At 39.2% G+C, this 8,403-nt stretch overlaps 2 non-coding genes across 2 annotated transcripts; one reads left to right on the top strand and one right to left on the bottom strand.

Annotated features, from left to right (window-relative positions):
- Positions 1–4,382: 4,382 nt before the first annotated feature.
- Positions 4,383–4,489, top strand: LOC141609879 (small nucleolar RNA R71). Its single transcript, XR_012527785.1, has one exon. It is a non-coding gene; the product is annotated as a small nucleolar RNA R71 (small nucleolar RNA).
- A 3,531-nt stretch (positions 4,490–8,020) lies between these two features.
- On the bottom strand, positions 8,021–8,127 carry LOC141609709 (small nucleolar RNA R71). The gene has a single exon (XR_012527627.1). It is a non-coding gene; the product is annotated as a small nucleolar RNA R71 (small nucleolar RNA).
- Positions 8,128–8,403: the final 276 nt, after the last annotated feature.

Here is an 8,403-nt window from a genome sequence, read left to right as displayed (position 1 = left end):
CATGGTTATGTTCCTAACATTGCCTATTATCCATTTCTAATATCAATTTTACAAGACAAATCCATTTGGGGGAAAAGTCCCAAATTTTTCAATATATTGGGTTAAAAAACCCTAATTTGTTTCAATCAAAATCAAGCAAAATCACGAATTAAAGCAAGAGTAAGACACATAACTCTATTAGTCATGATTAATGGTGTGGATCGATCAAATTTTGACGGAAAATGGTCGGAATTTGAGTGAGTTTATATAGAATATGTGTTTTGTTATTATGAATAAAGCACGACTTTTGTCGAGTTTTTACTCAGACAGGGATGAGCACGGGAAATGACGTAGAACCTGCTGCGCCTCTTCCCCAGCTCCTTTCCAGCTCAATTTTCAAAAGTTCGTTACAAGTTAGTTGATTGTGGGCCCATCTTTGGTGCGCCTCTTCTCCGACACTCCATATTATATTCGGTTCTTTTGGACATTTATTTTTTGTCCGGACCCGTATATCTTCAAGCAGATTGCGAATCGTCGCAGTATTTTATCTTCAAGCAGACTGTGAACCATCGCAGTATTTCATCTTTCATCAAGACTTCGCTTGCAGCAACGAGTGGATTTCCGACGGTGTTTCGACATGTTTTTATCTATACCTTTTAGCCACCGAGAGTTCATGACAACCGATTGCACTTCTCGAGAGACGGAGTTTGTTTGGAAGCCGACACAATTAGGTTCCCAGAAATGATTCAATCCAGACCAAGTTATTCCCCGACAAGAGTTCGCTTGGAAGCCGACGCAAGCAGATTCCCCCCAGCAGTTCCTACCGAAGTCCTGCTGTACTCAATATTATTTGTTTCGAGAAAGAAGTCTCAGGTATAATTTCTTCTTATGGCTGGCGAGCCTCCTCATGTAGTTAAATGGACTTTAAATGACCCTCCCCGATAGTCGATAAACTCTAAAATGTTCCCGACGACAGATCCTTCGCTCAGGCCCCTTGAGCCGCCTTGCGTCGCCATAGTCGTCAGGTTGTAATCTTTGATTGACCTGATGGCTATACTTTGACTTTTGCCTTGTCTAAGCCTCAGTCAAAGTGGGGGCTCTATAGATACCTCATTTCTGCACCTCCCGCAAAACCACCCGGTGATGATTGGGCTGCATGTTTGGTACACGGAACGATTTATGACAGTTCGTAAGTTTATCGTCAAGTGATAGCTCAAATACTTGTGTCTAACCCTTGGTCGTCATCTACACGCCTATACGATCGTTTTGATAGTAATTAGAGTTCCTTTGTAGTCCGGGTCAAAAACCGCTTTATTTTCGAATAAACCGTTTAAAATGCCGAGTCGGGATGTCCTAGAATATTCCGGATATTTATTCCATAAATTAATTTTATATCTTTTGGTAAAATATATCCCGAAAATCTTATTTTAAAGAGTAAGGAAGTAGAGATCCACCGCAATTCCATAAAAGAAACGCGAAATTCTTTCTTCCGCAGGAGGAAACCTCTGGGAAAGGACGCAATACTTGCTGTGTCTCTTCGAAGGATCGCAGCAGCTGCTACACCTCTTCCCCAGCTCTTCTCTCCGTATTTTCAGATTTTTTCGTGATTTGTTTCCAAAGTTTGAGTCATTCCATAACTCTCCATATTTTCTAGTATTAATAGGGACCTTCGTTCCACATATTTTTCACGCGAGTGCCCGCCCTTCTCTTCTCCCTTTGCATTCTAAGACCGTGCTCTAAGAATTCGACGCCTACGTGCTTGATCAATCGACCACGTAAGCTCATATCATTCTGAGTACCAGTCACGTTGCATGATCGACAAATTTGACCACTACACATCAATCCAATTTAATCTAAATCCACTCACGAGGGCACTTTCTACATACATTCGAGTCGAGCAATCACTATACGTTAACTTAGTTAATCTCGTTTCGTCAAACATGTAAGTCTGAGGGTGTAAATCCCATCTTTATTAATGTATTTTATTTTTGTATCAATTCATGTAAGATTTACGTCAAAAGTATGTTTTAAACCGATTTCTAAAACCATATTATTAAACTGTTTTTACGGATTAACAGTGGGTAGACGTCGAGAAGAAACGCAGCAACTGCTGCGCCTCTTCGAAGAGTCGCAGCATCTGCTAAGCCTCTTCCAGAGGCTGCCGCAGTTCCTTCTTTTCTTCTTATTCCTCTGTTCTTTGTTGATTTCGTCTTCTTTGTTTTTATTCTTATTTTCTTCGTACATAATAACTCTGATATATTCATAATAATAATAATCATATTTTATTTACGGTTTAAATCCCTTATAATCGATATTTGCGGGTTTTCGCCATTAAATCAAACCCGGATTTTAGAGACTCGATTTGTCCATATCAAGTTTCTGAGATTCGTCTTTTGTACATGTTTTTATCACTTATTTCAAGTTTCTCACGCGTTTTCAATTCATTTCTGCCTTCATAATTTAGCCTAATTGAACCTAATTCGTCTTAATTCGTTTTAACCCGTTTTAACTCGTGTTTATTGCTTTTATGACGGTCTCATATGTTATTAATACGTTAAATCACTTTCATTCGAGTCTAATGTCGATAATCCACCACTAAACACACCAACGAATGCTAACAATTCGCAGTTCTGGCTTCACAGCCAGAACTCAACCCAATAACAGACGCAGTGACCACTGCGCCTTTTCCAAGGGACGCAACAATGTTGCGCCTATTCCGGGGTGAATTCTGTCCCTGAACTCCGTTCTTGCCTTGACCCTAATCCTTTAATTATATAATTAATCGACTATTAATCGTAATATCACCCTTAAGTTGTCTATATTTTCTAACCCTTATTTTATTTTCCTTTCTTTTCTTCAATTCCTCCGTCTTAAGTATATTTTTGACGTAAATCATTGACTCATTGTAATTTATTGTAAGTTTAATTATCGCAGTTTATTTATTTATTGTATTTATTTTGTATGATTTATTTACTTAGTTTTCACATGTAATTAATCCTAAACCCTAATTCGACATTAAAGAGTGTTAATTATTTGTTCACCGACTTAGTTTAATCTCACATGCTAGGATTAATTTATTGTTTGTTTGTTGCATGCATATAATCGACAACATATCAATTACGAACGATTTCCCTAATCATTAGTAAAGGCCGCTATCGAGGCGGGCGGGATTAGGTGTTCAATAAAAGGACTTCCTAATACGTACCCTCACCCCTTACTCCAGATCTCTGTGAACATCCGTGTTCATTGGCATCCACGAGAGTCATTCTAGACATAGAATGCTAAGGGTAACGAGTTCTTAGTGTTCATGTCACTACTTTGTGTCTTGACATGACACGAGGTATTCGAACGGTTCCAATTTCCCACAAAAATTGGTGGTGACTCCACAAATGCAAATGCTTGTTCCCAAGCGCCCCCGTGGTCCCCCCGTGTCCACACCGATCCGAATAACTAATTCGGTTCAGTGAAGTATCACACACCCCCACTTAAAGAACGCAACATCCCCGTTGCGCTTGGCATTATCTGACCGCAGCCAAGCCAAACCCATAATCCTCCCCCGCTAGGTTGGTGACCCGGGTACTACGGACCATAGGCACACCAGACAGTCGCAGGGTTGTGCTGACACCACTTTTAACACCTCGGCCCAAACATAGGGCCAGGAGCGGTCACTCACGGTAGCTTGCCAGGCTGTGTACATGGCCCAGAGATCAACAAGGGCCCTTTCCAACGCATTTTGTCGTCACTCATGCGCATCCTGGGAACCTTCCCTGGAGGTCACCAATCCTAACACTACTCTCAGCCAAACACGCTTAACTGTGGAGTTCTTTTTAATGAATAACCCGAAAAGAAAGTGCACTTTGTTGATATGAGTAGTACTTCCAATCCCTTTAAGCACTAGTCATATTTTAAGCCTATCAATGGACCTCTTCAAGGGGTACCACACCCGAATAACCTATTCTCTTCAGTGAAGTATTACATGCAAAGCATTCACTTGCTCATTTGTTCCCTTACATTAACTTTGCTCATGTCCCAAAGTTCCACAACTCTCACATACTCCACTTGGATTTGACGATGATGCCACCATAGCATTGACATGTTGTTTGGGTGATTTGGAAGCTTCATCAAGCTTAGCCATGGCCTTCTCAAACTTTAAATTGATGGTGTCGATATGAGAACTTAGTTGAGCACCCAATTGTGTGATGGAATCTACCTTATGCCTTCCTCCTCTTGTGGCCTTTCGAGGCCTACTATATTGGGAATTATGAACCACCATCTCTTCGATTTTGGCCCATGTTTCATTGTCATTGACTTCGGTAAACATCCCATTGGATCCCATATTGAACACATTAAGTGAGTCTTCATATAGGCCGTTCCAAAATTGTTGAACTAGGAACCACTCACTAAGCCCATGGTGAGGATAAGAACGACAAGTGTCCTTAAATATCTCCCATGCTTCATATAACAATTCCTCATCCCTTTGCTTGAACCCGGTGATTTGGGCTCTCAACATATTAGTCTTCTCCCAAGGATACAATTTCATATAGAATGAAAGTGCTAGCTTCCTCCATGAATCAATAACAAGGGTAGCCTTGTCTAGGATCTTCAACCATTGCTTTGCTGTACCGATCAAAGAAAAAGGAAACAATACCCAACATAATTGGTCTTGAGTAACTCAGGTTTGAGAAATTGCATCACAATTATCGCAAAAAATTTCCATATGTGAATGAGCGTCTTCACTAGGTATCTCTCCAAATTCACTTCTCTCAACTAGTTGTATGAATGCGGATTTGGCAATAAAATTACCGGTTAAATGTGGTGGTGTAGGAGTACCATTTGGTAGGTTCTCCTCGGTTGGTACAGAATGTGATGAAAATTTAGGCATTGTGGGTTGATTTTGTGGTTGGTTTTGAATTGGGTTATCCTCTTCTTCTCTTGCAAAAGGGTTGACAAACTCAATGTTATTTGGTTGTATATCCATAATCTCACCAATACCTACAATGCTTGAAGTACCTCTAGCAACTCTTCTATTGTTGGTTAAGGTCCTTTCAATCTCGAAATCAATAGGTAGTAAATTACCTTGTGATCTCCTAGTTATGCAAAATATCAAACAACTTAAAAACAATTAGAACAACCTTGAGGAGATTGACTTCCCCAAGTTAAAGAAAGACACAACTAAAAAAAATTTACGAAAACCAAATCAATTGAACACCGTCCCCGGCAACGACGCTATTTTTGGTGTGATGTAGTCTCGTCGTCAAAGCTATCAACCAAAACAATATTTATAACTTCACAAACTACTCTTAGTAAAGAGGTAAGTAAAGGTCGGATCCCAAGGGACGGGTATTGATGTAGGATTTTCAATTTCAAGTAGCTATGTCTTAGGGTGTCACAAATTGGGTTGAGATGAAGTGTAATCTAGACTAATCAACAAGATGAATGTAAATTAATGAAAACAAGGTAAAGCAATTAAAGGGGTTTGTAAACAATTGACTAAAAGCAGTAGGGTGTCATGGGTTTATAGGGGATTCATGGAAATAGATCATACAAACATGTTCTCAATTAAAAACAAGCACTTATTGTTATGATGGGTGATGTGATTCATATTTGAGCACATTTAGTCCCTAAATTAACCTCGTTCCCATGCTTTATAGCACATATTTGGGTCATTTATTATCTTTAGTTTCCCATTTTGTATATTCTTTGAGGTTTTGTCTCCTTGGTAGGAAAGGATGACTAACCTTGCATTTATGAGGCGAAATGGAGCTAAATGGATCGCATCTAATTACCAAGCATCAAAGAGAAGACTGCCACTAGAGGCCTAAGTAGATAAATAAAGTGAAATGGGAAATGATGAAATGATGAAAAGATCCTTGCATCCCCAACACGATCCTTGCGGATTCTTAAGGAGCTAAAGAAGAAAATGACTCTGCCCAAGGATCCGAGCGGCCCGAGCACAATCCGAGCGTACCACACTACAAGGATCCGAGCGGCTTGATCTCAGGACGAGCAGGTTGAAGCGCCAGGATCCGAGCGTTCCCTCCCTGATCCGAGCGGATCCCAAGACAGAACGGGATGTGCCACAGAAAAGGACAAGCAGATCGTGGCAGGACTAGCAACGAGGATCCGCGTAGTTCCCTCGGGAGTAGCATTTCCTCAAGTTTTCTTAGGGTCTTAATAGTCATTTAAGCCCTTAGGAACCCTAATCCTTGTACCTAATCATTAGTATAAATACTCCTTTGTACTACCTAGATTAGCATCATCTCTCAATCAATCCTTAATGTAATTTTAATCTCTTCTTAAATTAGTCTTAATTTAGTTGTAATACATTTCTCAGTATTAATCACATCTTAATCTTTCCTTAATTTCTCTATTGTTCTTCCTTTTCTTTGGGTAATTAAAAGATTATTTGAGTTTATTTGGAGGATTGATAACCTTCCATCAATCATCAAGTACTTCTATTATTCTTTGCTTTATTATTTGGAATCATCTTCATAGGTATAATTCTTCTTTAACTTTGTTTAATTATTGTTAATCACTTTCATTTATTCTTCATGTCTTTCTTTGTTAGTATGATTGACTACCTTATTAGCATACTAAACTTGATCATGAGTGAGTAGTTCTTTAGCTAGGGTTGATGGGGAATTAGGGGAAACAAACATGGGGATTGATCTATGCTTAATCTAATATGTTTTCATAATTAATTTGCTTGTTTGTTGTGATTTCAACTTATGCACATGTTATGTTTGATGAAATGTGGGCCTATGAATCCTTGCATTTTTTTTATCCATCCCTTATCTCTTCAATGAGGCTTGTAAGATATAAACCAACTCGAGCCTCATTAGACCATGCACAGAGTTGTATAGGAAGGATTAAGTCGACTTGTAGGTGTTGTACAGTCTAGATGACTCGGCTCCGGGACCCAAACCTTCTTAGGGATTGTAAGATATACACTAACTCGATCCCATCACATCAATAAATGCTTGCATCTAATTGAGAACATGTTTGTATGATCTACTCCGAGGAATCCCCTATGAACCCATGACACCCTAGTGCTTTTAATCATTTGTTTACAAACTCCTTTTAATTGCTTTGCTTTGTTGTCTTTACATTACTTTCATTTTTTTGATTAGTTTAGATTACACATCACCTCAACCCAAATTGTGTCACACTAAGACATAGCTATTTGCAATTGAGAATCCTACATCAATACCCGTCCCTTGGGATCCGACCTTTACTTACCTCTTTACTAAGAGTAGTTTGTGAAGTTATAAATATTGTTTTGGTTGGTAGCTTTTGACGATGAGTTTGAACCGAACAAAAAATGGCGCCGTTGCTGGGGACGGTGTTCAATTGATTTGATTTTCATTAATTGTTTTTAGTTGTGTCTTTGTTTACCTTGAGGAAGTCAATCTCCTCAAGGTTGTTCTAATTGTTTTCGAGTTGTTTGATATTTTGCATGACTAGGAGATCACAAGGTAATCTATTAACCATTGATTTCGAGACTGAAAGGACCTTAACCAACAATAGAAGAGTTGCTAGAGGTACTTCAAGAGTTGTAGGTATTGGTGAGATTGTGGATATTCAACCAAATAACATTGAGTTCACCAACCCTTTTGCAAGAGAAGGAGAGGATAACCCAATACAAAACCTACCACAAAATCAACCCACAATGCCTAAATTTTCATCACATTCCATACCAACCGAGGAGAACCTACCAAATGGTACTCCTACACCACCATATTTAACCGGTAATTTCATTGCCAAATCCGCATTCATACAATTAGTTGAGAGAATTTAATTTGGAGGGATGCCTAATGAAGACCCTCATTCACTTATGGAGACTTTTTGTGACTATTGTAATGCGATTTCTCAAACCGGAGTTACTCAAGAACTAATCTGATGGGTATTGTTTCCTTTTTCTTTGATCGGTGCCGCAAAGCAATTGTTGAAGAGCCTCGACAAGGCTACCCTTGGTATTGATTCATGGAAGAAGCTAGCACTTGATTTTTACAAGAAATTCTATCCTCCGGACAAGACCAATATGTTAAGAGCCCAAATCACCGGGTTTAAGCAAAGGGATGAAGAATCATTGTATGAAGCATGAGAGAGATTTAAGGACACTTGTCATTCTTGTCCACACCATAGGCTTAGTGAGTGGTTCCTTATGCAACAATTTTGGAACGGTTTATATGAAAATTCCCGCAATGTTCTCAATATGGGATCCAATGGGATGTTTACCGAAATTGATGACAATCAAACATGGGCCAAAATCGAAGAGATGGCGGTTCATCATTCACAGTATAGTAGGCCTCGAAAGGCTACTAGAGGAGGAAGGCATGGGGTAGATTCTATCATATAATTGGGTGCTCAACTAAGTGCTCATATTGACACCATCAATTTGAAGTTTGAGAAGGCCATAACTAA

Source organism: Silene latifolia, chromosome 10 (assembly GCF_048544455.1).
Source record: "Silene latifolia isolate original U9 population chromosome 10, ASM4854445v1, whole genome shotgun sequence".
Lineage (NCBI taxonomy): Eukaryota > Viridiplantae > Streptophyta > Magnoliopsida > Caryophyllales > Caryophyllaceae > Silene > Silene latifolia.
This window is presented reverse-complemented; position numbering and strand designations above follow the sequence as displayed.